The sequence below is a fragment of the Anolis sagrei genome, chromosome 11 (assembly GCF_037176765.1).
Source record: "Anolis sagrei isolate rAnoSag1 chromosome 11, rAnoSag1.mat, whole genome shotgun sequence".
Taxonomy (NCBI): Eukaryota; Metazoa; Chordata; class Lepidosauria; order Squamata; family Dactyloidae; genus Anolis; species Anolis sagrei.
The window spans coordinates 35,174,137-35,187,568 of record NC_090031.1 but is presented as its reverse complement, the minus strand read 5'-3'; the positions used below and the strand labels follow the sequence as shown (position 1 = coordinate 35,187,568).

Genomic DNA, 13,432 nt, shown 5'->3' with positions numbered 1-13,432 from the left:
TGAAGGTTGGCTCTGCATCTCATGGTGCCAGGTCACAGTCTGTTCAGCGCCTTCCAAGTCGCCCAGTCTTCTGTGTGCCCAGGAAAGAGTCTCTCATTCTGTATCAACCACTTATTGAGGTTCTGGGTATCAGCCTGCCACTTTTGGACTCTTGCTTGCTGAGGTGTTTCTACGACTATCTCTGTAGATCTTAGAAAACTATTTCTTGATTGGCTTTCTGGCTGATATCTGAACAGGGAGTGGGCCATTTGGATATCAAATTGACTACTTTGTGCTTTCTACTCCAATCTGATGCCTTCAAGTTAAGTTCTACATTTCCAAAGCTCCAGCCAGCATGCTGTGGGCAATGGGTCTTCTTTCCCAATATGTTTGGAGACTGGGAAAGTACACAACCAAATTCACAAGGCTTCCTTAAAGGAACCAAACTCACAAGGAACCAAACTCACAAGGCTTCCTTAAACAGGAGTGTCACCCCCATTATTTCCTGCCTAGTGAAAGGGACAGGAATTAACTTCCAAAGAAATGGGGATTACTGTATATAGTCGAGTATAAGCCTAGTTTTTCAGTCCTTTTCTTTCTTAGGTGAAAAAGTCTCCCTTGTCAAGGTTTTTTATTATTTTACTCTATTATTATTATTATTATTATTATTACATTAATCATTTTACTCTATTATTATTACCTTTATTTTATTCTTTATTGTTATTATTGCATTTATTATTTTACTCTATTGTTATTATAACATTTATTGTTTTACTTTATTATGGTTGTTATTACCTTTATTATTTTACTCTATTTATTATTGTTATTATTGCATTTATTATTTTACTCTATTATTATTATTATATTTCTTATTTTACTCTATTTTTATTGGAACGATATGTAAACACCTTTACACTGAAGAAGGTTTGAATCATGCTTCAATCAGAGGGCCGTCTTATCTTAACTTACAGTTTTATTCAAAAGCATTTAACCTACTGATGCCTCAATTAATGCAATGTTATTGGTGTCTATTTTTATATTGGAATTTACCAGTAGCGGCTGCATTTCCCACCCTCGGCTTATACTTGAGTCAATCCGTTTTCCCAGGTTTTTATGATAAAATTAGGTGCCTTGGCTTATATTTGGGTCGGCTTATACTCAAGTATATACGGTAGTTAAAATGGTTTTCTTTCCTCCCTGGTTTGTAGGCTCAACCCGTTCACCTTCAATAAGCAACCACTGCTTTTTTGGGGGGGGGGGGGGATTGCTTCAGAAACCTGCTTGACTAGAAATAACATCAGAGTCGCCACCTCTTTGCCTGCGAGGTCACTCGAGCGGATCCGTCCTCAACCTGCTTTAAATCCTCGCAAAACCTCTTGTGTTTACCTCCAGCCTCGAGTTCTCGAAAGTCAGGTTTGGGAGAAAGGCACCCAAGGCCTCTTCCTGCGCACAACCTCCCTCTCGGGGTTTTAGTCTTGCTTTGTCATCATCATCATCTTTATTTTTATCCCAAGGTTGGGGCTCAAAGTGGCTCACAAATGGAACATTTTTACATTATGGCTCATTAAAAGCACATAACCCTGGACAGCGAGTGGAGAGGAGAGGCCTGGTCTCTGAGAGGTCCCCCCCCTCTCTCTCTCTCTCTTGTGGGGTTCCTCCTCAGGGGGCCATTCTCTCCCCTCTCTTGTTTAACATCTATATGCAACCACTTGCTCAGCTGGTCTGAGGTTTTGGGCTGGAGTGTGACCAGTACACGGATGAGACTCAGCTGGTGCTGAAGATGGAAGGCCGACCAGACTCTGTCCCCGATTCCTTCCATCAGTGCCTCGAGGCCGTGACTGGATGGTTGCGTGCCAGCAGGTTGAGGGTGAATCCAGCAAAGACGGAGATCCTATGGCTGGGTCAACCGGGCAGTGGGGACGTCCAGCTGCCTACCCTGGATGGCGAGGCGCTACTCCCGTCACCATTGGTCAAGAGTCTGGGAGTCCTTTTGGACCCTCGGCTGACGATGGAGGCCCAGGTCTCTCTCCACCGTGAGCAGAACCGCTTTCTTTCTTTCACCTGCGGCAGGCTAGACGGCTGGCCCCTCCCTGTCCAGGGATGACCTAGCTACGGTGATCCAGGCCACGGTCATCTCAAGACTGGACTACTGTAATGCCCTCTACATTGGTCTTCCTCTGTCGGTGATCCAGAAGCTCAAGTTGGTACAAAATGCAGCTGCTCGGCTTCTTGCGGGAATTCCGATGAGATGCCACATCACCCCCATCTTACCCATTGAGCACTGGATCACTTTCAAAGGGATGGGACTCACCTTGAAGGCCTTGCATGGTCTGGGGCTGATGGACCTGAGGGACCGCCTCACCCACTCCCAACCCCGAGATCCCTCTGCTCTGAGGACCAAGATTTGTTGGAAATTCCCAGTGTCAAGACCTTGCATCTAACAGCAACCAGACGCAGAGCCTTGACAGCAGTGGCACCATCCCTCTGGAACACTCTGCCACCTGAAGTCCGTGCCTTGAGGGACCCATCAGCTTTCTGCAGGGCATGTCAGACATATCTGTTTCAACAGGCCTTTGATCTTTGATATTGCTGTTTTTAAATTGTTTTAATTGTATTAGATTTTAGCCTGTTCTTGTAAGCCGCTCCGAGCCCCAGGGGAGTGGCGGAATATACATTTGAAAAATAAATAAATAAATGAATAAATAAATAAATAAAGGCCCACATCGAGACAGAGGTGACCTATTAACCGTATCAAATCACTTCCAAAATTTTTGTCTAGCATTAAAAATGGTGCAGTTTATACCAATTTTAATGGTACAGTGTACTAAAATATTTCTGTCTCTGACTTCTATGACTTGTCTTAAAGCTAGTGTGGTATGTTGGTTTGAGCCCTGGATTAGGACTCTCCACTTGGACATTGAAACCCGTTGGGTGATGGCATTGCTGTGAGTTTTCCGGGCTGTTTGGCCATGTTTCAGAAGCATTTCCTCCTGATATGCGTGTGGAGTTCAATGGCTTCTCTGTGTACTTTTTACTTTCGTTACTTAGGCAATCCCTCATAGAATCCTAGAATCAAAGAGTTGGAAGAGACCTCCTGGGCCATCATCCAGTCCAATCCCATTCTGCCAAGAAGCAGGAAAATTGCATTCGAATCACCCCTGACAGATGGCCACCCAGCCTCTGCTTCAAAGCTTCCAAAGAAGGAGCCTCCACCACACTCCGGGGCAGGGAGTTCCACTGCTGAACGGCTCTCACAGTCAGGAAGTTCTTCCTCATGTTAAGGTGGAATCTCCTTTCTTGGAGTTTGAAGCCATGGCTCCATTGCGTCCTAGTCTCCAAGGAAGCAGGAAACAAGCTTGCTCCCTCCTCCTCCCTGTGGCTTCCCCTCACATGTTTATACATGGCTATTATCATATCTCCTCTCAGCCTTCTCTTCTTCAGGCTAAACATGCCCAGCTCCTTAAGCCGCTCCTCATAGGGCTTGTTCTCCAGACCCTTGATCATTTTAGTCGCCCTCCTCTGGACACATTCCATCTTGTCAATCTCTCTCTTGAATTGTGGTGCCCAGAATTGGACACAATGTTCCAGGTAAAGTGGTCTAACCAAGGCGGAATAGAGCATGGGGAGCATGACTTCCCTGGACCTAGACACTATGCTCCTGTTGATGCAGGCCAAAATCCCATTGGCTTGTTTTGCCGCCACATCACATTCCTGGCTCATGTTTAACTTGTTCCCCACGAGGACTCCAAGATCTTTTTCACACGTACTGCTCTCAAGCCAGGAACCCCCCATTCTGTCTCTTTGCATTTCGTTTTTCCTGCCAAAGTGGAGTCTCTTGCATTTGTCCCTGTTGAACTTCATTTTGTTCATTTTGGCCCATCATCTCTCTAATCTGTCAAGATCATTTTGAGTCCTGCTCCTGTCCTCTGGAGTCTTGGCTCTCCCTCCCAATTTGGTCCCATCTGCAAACGTGATGATCCTGCCTTCTAACGCTTCGTCTAAGTCATGAAGATCCTGAACAGGACCGGGCCCAGGTGGCACTCCACTCATCCCTTCTTTCCAGGATGAAGAGGAAGAAGCCTTGGGGAGAATCACCCTCTGGGTTCGTTCATTTAACCAATTACAGATCACACTCTCTCAGCCTCAGAGGAAGGCCATGGCAGACCTCCACAAACCAATCTGGCCAGGTTTGTTTGTGGAGAACAATGAGAAACAACTGCAAGGCACTCAACCATGTTCTAAATTGCTTTTAACCTTGTGGATAAAATCCACCAAATGTATCAAAAGCCCAAAGAAGGAAAGGAAAGAGAGCCAGGAAGCTTGTGATCATTCCCTTGCTTGGGAAAGAAGAAAGGACTTTTCTTGAGAAACATAGTATCCCCTTTCAAAGTAACCTTTGTCAAGAACTAGAAACTGTGTCAATTCCTATGTTGGGCTTAATGGGTAACTTTTTCACCATACTAGTTACAAACAAAATGGTTTGTAACAAACACACCTCACAACGGGTTGTTGTAGGTTTTTCCGGGTTATATGGCCATGTTCTAGAGGCATTCTCTCCTGACGTTTCGCCTGCATCTATGGCAAGCATCCTCAGAGGGAGTGAGGTCTTTTGGAACTAGGAAAATGGGTTTATATATCTGTGGAATGACCAGGGTGGGACAAAGGACTCTTGTCTGCAGGAGCTAGGTGTGAATGTTTCAACTGATCACCTTGATTAGCATTTGATGGCCTGGCAGTGCCTGGAGCAATCTTTTGTGGAGAGGTGATTAGCTGTCCTTGTTTGTTTCCTCTCTGTTGTGCTGTGCATGTGGACAATTTCAACAGAAAGGAGGAAACTATGAAAATGAACAAAATCTGGCTACCAGTATTTTTAAAAAACTCTAAAATTAGATCAGCACAACAACAGAGAGGAAACAAACAATATCTAATCACCTCTCCACAAAAGATTGCTCCAGGCACTACCAGGCAATCAAATGCTAATCAAGGTGGTCCGCTGAAACATTCACACCTAGCTCCAGCAGACAAGAGTCCTTTGTCCCACCCTGGTCATTCTACAGATATAGAAACCCTTTTTCCTAGTTCCGACAGACCTCACTACCTCTGAGGATGCTTGCCATAGATGCAGGCGAAACGTCAGGAGAAAATGCCTCTAGACCATGTCCATATAGCCCGAAAAAACCTACAACAACGCAGTGATTTCGGCCATGAAAGCCTTCAACAATACATTGCACACCTCACAATCTCTGAAGATGCCTGGTATAGATGCAGGTGAAACGTCAGGAGAGAATGCTTCTGGAATGTGGCCAGACAGCCTGGAAAACTCACAGCAACCCAAACAAGTAAGATCATCACTTGACCTATCTTGCTTTTTAAGTTCTGTGCAAATGTATCCCCAGAAGTCACCCTTTGGGCAACGTCCTTGCAGATGGACAATTCTTTCACACCAGAAGCGACTTGCAGATTCTCAAGTCACTCCTGACACGACAAAAAAAAGAAAATCTCTTTGAAGCACGGATCCGGTACCAACTCTGGGCGCATCTAGACTTCATCCAGTTTGGGCCACTTTAAGAACGAGGTCTGAATGCTATGGGATCATGGAGGATGCTGGGAGATGCAGTCTGATAACAAAGGATTCCCCCAGGTAGTAAGAAGTCACATCTGAAACTGATAGGCTATGAGTATTAAAGTCATAACAGTAAATAAAGAAGAACAATCAAAAACAGGGGGACTCCAGACAAGAAACGATCAATGGCAGCCAATCACCTCTCAACAAAGGATTCCCCCAGGCAGTAAGAAGTCACACTGAAACTGATAGGCCACCAGTATTAAAGTCATAACAGTAAATAAAGAACAACAATAAAAAACAGGGAAACTCCGGAAAAGAAACGATCAAGGACAGAGAATCACCTCTCAATAAAGGATTCCCCCAGGCAGTAAGAAGTCACCCCTGAAACTGATAGGCTATGAGTATTAAAGTCATATCAGTAAATAAAGAACAACATTCAAAAACAGGGGAACACCAGACAAGAAACGATCAGGGACAGCTAATCACCCTATCAACAAAGGATTCCCCCAGGCAGTAAGAAGTTACGCTTGACACTGTTAGGTCACCAGTATTAAAAAAAACCTCTAAAATCATAACGGTAAGTAAAGAACAACATTAAAAAAACAGGATAACTCCAGACAAGAAACGATCAGGGACAGGTAATCATCTCTCAACAAAGGATTCCCTCCGGCATTAAGAAGTCACCCCTGAAACTGCTAGGCTACCAGTATTTTTTAAAAAACCGTCTAAAATCATAACAGTAAATAAAGAACAATATTTAAAAACAGGGGAACTCCAGACATGAAACTATCAAGGACAGCCAATCACCTCTCAACAAAGGATTCTTCCTGGCGGTAAGAAGGCATACCTTGAAAACTGCTAGGATATTCAATGCTAATCAAGGTGGCCAATGGAAACATTCACACCTACCTCCAATAGACAATCGGGGACAGCTAATCACCTCCCAACAAAGGATTCCCCTATGCAGTAAGAAAACTGCTAGGCCATTCAATGCTAATCAAGGTGGCCAATGGAAACATTCACACCTACCTCCAACAGACAATCAGGGAAAACTAATCACCGCTCAACAAAGGATTCCCCCAGGCAGTAAGAAGTCATGACTTGAAAACTGCTAGAACATTAAGTGCTAATCAAGGTGGCCAATTGAAACAGTCACACCTACTTCCAACAGACAAGAGTTCTTTCTCCCACCCTGGACATTAGCATTTAATGGCCCAGCAGTTTTCAAGGTCTGGCTTCTTACTGCCAAGGGGAATCCTTTGTTGGGAGGTGATTAGTTAGCCTCGGAATTCCCCTGTTTTTAAGTGTTATTTATTTACATATATACAAACCCCATTTTCCTAGTTTCCAACAAACTTCCCAACCTCTGAGGATGCCTGCCATAGATGTGGGCGAAACGTCAGGAGAGAATGCCTCTAGAACATGGCCATATAGCCTGAATAAACCTACAACAACCCGCTGTGAGGTGTGTTTGTTACAAAGCATTTTGTTTGTAACTAGTAAGGTGAAAAAAGCTACCCATTTAGCCCAATACAGGAATCGAAACAGTTTCTAGTTCTTTACAAAGGTGGGCGAAGATGTGGGCGAAATGTCAGAAGAGAATGCTTCTGGAACATGGACATGTAAACGTACAACCCAGCTTAAGAGTCTGAGGGGGAAAAGGAAAGGGCCTGAGGCTGTTAGGAATGATGGGGGGAAAGGAAAAGACCTGAGGCTGATAGGAATGATGGGAGTTGGAGTCCAAAACACCTGGAGGGAGGGCCCCAGTTAGCCCATAATTGCTCCTGTGGGGAATGATGGGAGTTGGAGTCCAAGACACCTGGAGGGAGGGCCTCCGTTAGCGCATAATTGCTCCTGTGGGGAATGATGGGAGTTGGAGTCCAAGACACCTGGAGGGAGAGCCCCAGTTAGCCCATAATTGCTCCTGTGGGGAATGATGGGAGTTGGAGTCCAAGACACTTGGAGGGAGGGCCCCAGTTAGCCCATAATTGCTCCTGTGGGGGAATGATGGTTGGAGTCTAAGACACCTGGAGGCAGGGCCCCAGTTAGCCCATAATTGCTCCTGTGGGGAATGATGGGAGTTGGAGTCCAAAACACCTGGAGGCAGGGCCCCAGTTAGCCCATAATTGCTCCAAGTGGATCTCTCCTCCTCCTCCATATCAACCCAATTGCCAGAGCTTGGGATCCTTTTAGATCTGATTCCAATTGTTCCCGACTTTTAGGAATGATGGGAGTTGGAGTCCAAGACACCTGGAGGGAGGGCCCCAGTTAGCCCATAATTGCTCCAACTGGATCTCCCCTCCTCCCTATCAACCCAGTTGCCAGAGCTTGGGATCCTTTTAGATCCGACTCCAATAGGAATGATGGGAGTTGAAGTCCCCTTGTTTGGGGAAATGGCCTCCTGCGCCTTTAAGGCTCCCTGCGTCCTGTTTGTTATCCTCCCTCCCACCTCCCATGCTGGCGGGGCCTCCGCGCTCCCCATTGGCTGGCCAACCTCCCAGCGCCCGCCCCCAGCTCTCTCCTCCTCTTCTCATTGGACCAGCGGGTGGAAGGGGTGCCATCCTCATGCGGCCAATCAGGCGGGTGTTGCTAGGGCCTGGGGCGCGCTGATTGGCTGGCCAAGCTGCCCCTCAGAGGCTGGGCTCTATAAGGGAGGGGGCTCAGGTGGGGAGGGGGCAAAGGGTCTCAGGAGCTGGGCAGGTGGAGGTGAGTCTTTCCTTATGACTTAAACTTCCATCAAAGTCTATCTAGAAGTCACTTTCGAAAGGAGATAGACAGGCATGGGCAAACTTAGGCCCTCCAGGGAGGGGGGGGGTTGGACTACAACTCCCACAATTCCTCACAGCCGGTAGGCTGTGAGGAATTGTGGGAGTTGTAGTCCAACCCCCCCCCCCCCACCCGGAGGGCCTAAGTTTGCCCATGCCTGGGTTAGCATCCTTTCCAGTGTTGAAGGCTTCAGGGCTGTCTGGACATGCTCCAGTAGCATTCTCTCCTGATGTTTCGCCTGCATCTGTGGCAGGCATCCTCAGAGGTTGTGGAGTCTGTGGGAAACTAGGCAAGTGGGGTTTATATATATATTATGTATATATCTGTGGAATGATGTCCAGCGTGGGAATGTAAACACTCAAAAACAGGAGAATTGCAGACAAGAAACAATCAGGGCTAACTAATCCCTTCCCAACAAAGGATTCCCCCCCCCAGCAGCAAGAAGCCAGACTTTGAAAACTGCTGGGTCATTAAATGCTAATGCCCAGGGTGGGAGAAAGAACTCTTGTCTGTTGGAGGCAACTGATAATGTTGCCATTGGCCACCTTGATTAGCGTTGAATGGCCTAGCAGTTTTCAAGATCTGGCTTTTTACTGCATGGGGGAATCCTTTGTTGAGAGGTGATTAGCTGTCCCTGGTTGTTTCTTGTCTGGAGTTGCCCTGTTTGTGTATGTTGTTCTTTATTTACTGTTAAGATTTTAGAGGGTTTCTTTTAAAATACTGGTAGCCTAGCAATTTCAGGGGTGACTTCTTACTGCCTGGGGGAATCCTTTGTTAAGAGGTGATTAGATGCCTCTGATTGTCTGTTGCAGGCAAGTGTGAATGTTTCAATTGGCCACCTTGATTAGCATTGAATGGCCTAACAGTTCCAGGGGTGACTTCTTACTGCCTGGGGGAATCCTTTGTTGAGAGGTGATTATTTGTCCCTGGTTGCTTCTTGTCCGGAGTTCCCCTGTTTTTTTTTAATATTGTACTTTATTTACTGCTATGACTTTAATGCTCAGGCCTAGCAGTTTTCAAGGTCTGGCTTCTTACTGCCTGGGGGAATCCTTTGTTGAGTGGTGATTAGCTGTCCCTGGTTGTTTCTTGTCCGGAGTTCCCCTGTTTTTGAATGTGGTTCTTTATTTACTTTATATACTGTTTCCATTGGCCACCTTGATTAGCATTTAATGGCCTAGCAGTTCCAGGGCTGGCTTCTTACTGCCTGGGGGAATCCTTTGTTGAGAGATTATTAGCTGTCCTTTCCAGTAGGTTGCTGTATTTTTCCAGGCTGTCTGGCCATGTTCCAGAAGCATTCTCTCCTGACATTTTGACCACGTCTTTCCAGTAGGTTGCTGTAAGTTTTCCAGGCTATATGTCTATGCTCTAGAAGCATTCTCTCCTGACATTTTGACCACATCTTTCCAGTAGGTTGCTGTAAGTTTTCCAGGCTATATGGCCATGCTCTAGAAGCATTCTCTCCTGACATTTTGACCAAATCTTTCCAGTAGGTTGCTGTAAGTTTTCCAGGCTATATGTCCATGCTCTAGAAGCATTCTCTCCTGACATTTTGACCACATCTTTCCAGTAGGTTGCTGTAAGTTTTCCAGGCTATATGGCCATGCTCTAGAAGCATTCTCTCCTGACATTTTGACCACATCGTTCCAGTAAGCTGCTGTACGTTTTCCAGGCTATATGTCCATGCTCTAGAAGCATTCTCTCCTGACATTTTGACCACATCTTTCCAGTAGGTTGCTGTACGTTTTCCAAGCTATATGTCCATGCTCTAGAAGCATTCTCTCCTGACATTTTGATCAAATCTTTCCAGTAGGTTGCTGTAAGTTTTCCAGGCTATATGACCATGCTCTAGAGGCATTCTCTCCTGACATTTTGACCACATCTTTCCAGTAGGTTGCTGTATTTTTCCAGGCTATATGGCCATACTCTAGAAGCATTCTCTTCTGACATTTTGACCACATCTTTCCAGTAGGTTGCTGTAAGTTTTCCGGGCTATATGGCCATGCTCTAGAAGCATTCTCTCCTGACATTTTGACCAAATCTTTCCAGTAGGTTGCTGTAAGTTTTCCAGGCTATATGTCCATGCTCTAGAAGCATTCTCTCCTGACATTTTGACTACATCTTTCCAGTAGGTTGCTGTAAGTTTTCCAGGTTATATGGCCATGCTCTAGAAGCATTCTCTGCTGACATTTTGACCACATCTTTCCAGTAGGTTGCTGTAAGTTTTCTAGGCCATATGGCCATGCTCTAGAAGCATTCTCTCCTGACATTTTGACCACATCTTTCCAGTAAGTTGCCGTACGTTTTCCAGGCTATACGTCCATGCTCTAGAAGCATTCTCTCCTGACATTTTGACCACATCTTTCCAGTAGGTTGCTGTAAGTTTTCCAGGCTATATGTCCATGCTCTAGAAGCATTCTCTCCTGACATTTTGACTACATCTACGGCAGAGGTTGTGAGTTTTGTTGGAAACTAGAACGAGTGGGGTCTATATGTCTGTGGAATGATGTCCTGAGTGGGGGGGAAGGAAATGTCCTTTCCAGCTTTCCTCCAGAGGGAATTGGAGCTGGAGTTTGGAGGAGGAAGAGAGAGAGAGGGAGGGGAAAGCAGGAGGCGGGTGGCGCTGCTGCGAGGAAACTGCAGGAGACGTGACGGCCCTGTGTTCCCAGCCATTGGCGATGGACACCGCTAATACCTCGCAATATTTTTTTGTATTAGTATTGATTTAATTCTGGTCCCTCCTCCCCTCCTTTCATCCCTCCTTCCATCCCTCCCTCCTTTGAAGGGGGAGGCGCAAAGAGGACGGTCTCCACCAGCCAGCCAGACACGGCTTGGACCCCATCATCTTCTCCCCTCTTCCTTCCTCCTTTTCCTCCTTTCCTTCCTTCCTTCCTTCCTTCTCTCCCCAAGTTGGTGGCGAATGACTTGCGGCGATCTCATGGATTTCGTGGGATGTTCTGAGACAAGGTGCATGGGCCAGTTCCTTCCCCCGACACGCAGCCTGCGGCAGATGGGATCCCTCGGCGGCGGCCTCCCATCCAAGTCCTAACCAGAGGCGACCCTGCTTAGCATCCAAGCGATAGGTAGGTAACAAGAATCATAACAAACCCCCTTTCTGCTTGTGATAATAATCATAACAAACCCCCATTCTGCTTGTGACAATAATCATAACAAACCCCCTTCTGCTTTTGCTTCTGATGTTGTTACCCTGGCATGGGCAAACTTCGTCCCTCCGGGTGTTTTGGACTTCAACTCCCACAATCCCTAACAGCCGGTAGGCTGTTAGGGATTGTGGGAGTTGAAGTCCAAAACACCCGGAGGGACGAAGTTTGTCATGTAAATATAAGGCTTGCATGTCATTTTCTAATCTCTTCCTTCCACGATAGCGTTCCTTTGTGTGAAGGTTTACCTGGGCATTTGGGAGAGACATAGGTTAGCCCTTGATTGACGAGTTGGACTCACCTGCCTGTCATCCTCTGGGACGAGATGTTTACCATTGCAGTCCAAGACGCTGCTTCGCTCCGGGAGCCAGGAAGGGGGAATTCTCTCACCCCAAACAGACCCAGATCTCTTTGGGGGGTTTGTTTTGGTTTGGCTTCCGATCCAGGTGCAAGTTTGTTTTCCGGCCTGGCTTCCTAGATCCTCTTCCTTCTGGCTTGGTTCCAATTCCTTGGATTTGAACCCAAGACCTTCGGGATGTTACTCTGAGCAACAGATGACTGTGTTGAGAATGAAATGCCCTTTTTGTGTACTTCTTGGTTTGTTTACATGCTTGTTTTCTTGTTTATATGGGCCAAAGGATGCTGACTTTGGCTTTCTTTTGGCCAAGTATCCCTTGTGGATTGAAAAGCACCAAATGTCGTCTTATATTCTAGCAAAAGCTGCTTATTGTTGTTGTTGTTGTTATTATTATTATTATTACAGCAAATGAGATCTATATGCTGGATTCCGTATCACAAAATCACAAGTCGAACACTTCTCAAGCGTCTAGGACTGTGTGATTTATTATTATTATTATTATTATTATTATTATTATTATTATTATTTTACTGACACTTCCCAAGCGTCTAGGACTGTGTGATGTATTATTATTATTATTATTATCATTCTACTGACACAAAAGCACAGTATGTCACAGCAAACGAGATCTCTATGCTGGATTTCATATCACAAAATCACAAGTTGAACACTTCCCAAGCAACTAGGATTATGTGATTTATTATTATTGTTGTTGTTATTATTATTATTTTACTGACACAAAAACACAGTATGTCACAGCAAATGAGATCTATATGCTGGATTTCATATCACAAAATCACAAATTGAACACTTCCCAAATGTCTAGGACAATGTGATTTATTATTATTATTATTATTATTATTATTATCATCATCATTATCATTATTATTATTATTACTAGCCGTCCCCTGCCACACATTGCTGTGGCACACATGGGGGTTCTGTGCAAGAAGTTTGGCCCAATTCCATCGTTGGTGGGATTCAGAATGCTCTGTGATTGTAGGTGAACTATAAATCCCAGCAACTACAACTCCCAAATGTCAAGGTCGATTTCCCCCAAACTCCATCTGTGTTCATATTTGGGCATATGGAATATTTGTGCCAAGTTTGGTCCAAATCCATCATTGTTTGAGTTCACAGTGATCTCTGGATGTAGGTGAACTACAACTCCAAAACCAAAGGACTACCAAACCCACTATCCAGCAAACCCTTCCACTATTTTCTGTTGGTCATGGGAGAACTATGTGCCAAGTTTGGTTCAATTCCCTCGTTGGTGGGGTTCAGAATGCTCTTTGATTGTAGGTGAACTATAAATCCCAGCAACTACAACTCCCAAATAACAAAATCATTTTTTGAGTGAAGGGCATACACTGGGTTGTTAGGTGTCTTGTGTCCAAATTTGGTGTCAATTCATCCAGTGATTTTTGACGAAGTTTGCCCCAATTCTATCGTTGGTGGGGTTCAGAATGCTCTGTGATTGTAGGTGAACTATAAATCCCAGCAATTACAACTCCCAAATGTCAAGGTCTATTTTCTCCAAACTCCATCTGTGTTCATATTTGGGCATATGGAATATTTGTGCCAAGTTTGGTCCAGATCCATCAT

General features: G+C 45.3%; 1 protein-coding gene across 2 annotated transcripts in view; it reads left to right on the top strand.

The window, feature by feature from the left end:
• The first annotated feature begins 8,213 nt into the window (after positions 1–8,213).
• Positions 8,214–13,432, top strand: part of LOC132763283 (protein yippee-like 2) — a 63,234-nt gene continuing 58,015 nt past the window's right edge. The window contains exons 1-2 of one of the 2 annotated variants that reach the window (XM_060756656.2): positions 8,214–8,251; positions 11,094–11,391. The gene's annotated coding sequence lies outside the window, so the exon portion shown is untranslated. Of the gene's footprint in view, positions 8,252–10,876; positions 11,392–13,432 lie in introns of those variants that run through there. The other variant, XM_067472206.1, reaches the window with a different exon arrangement.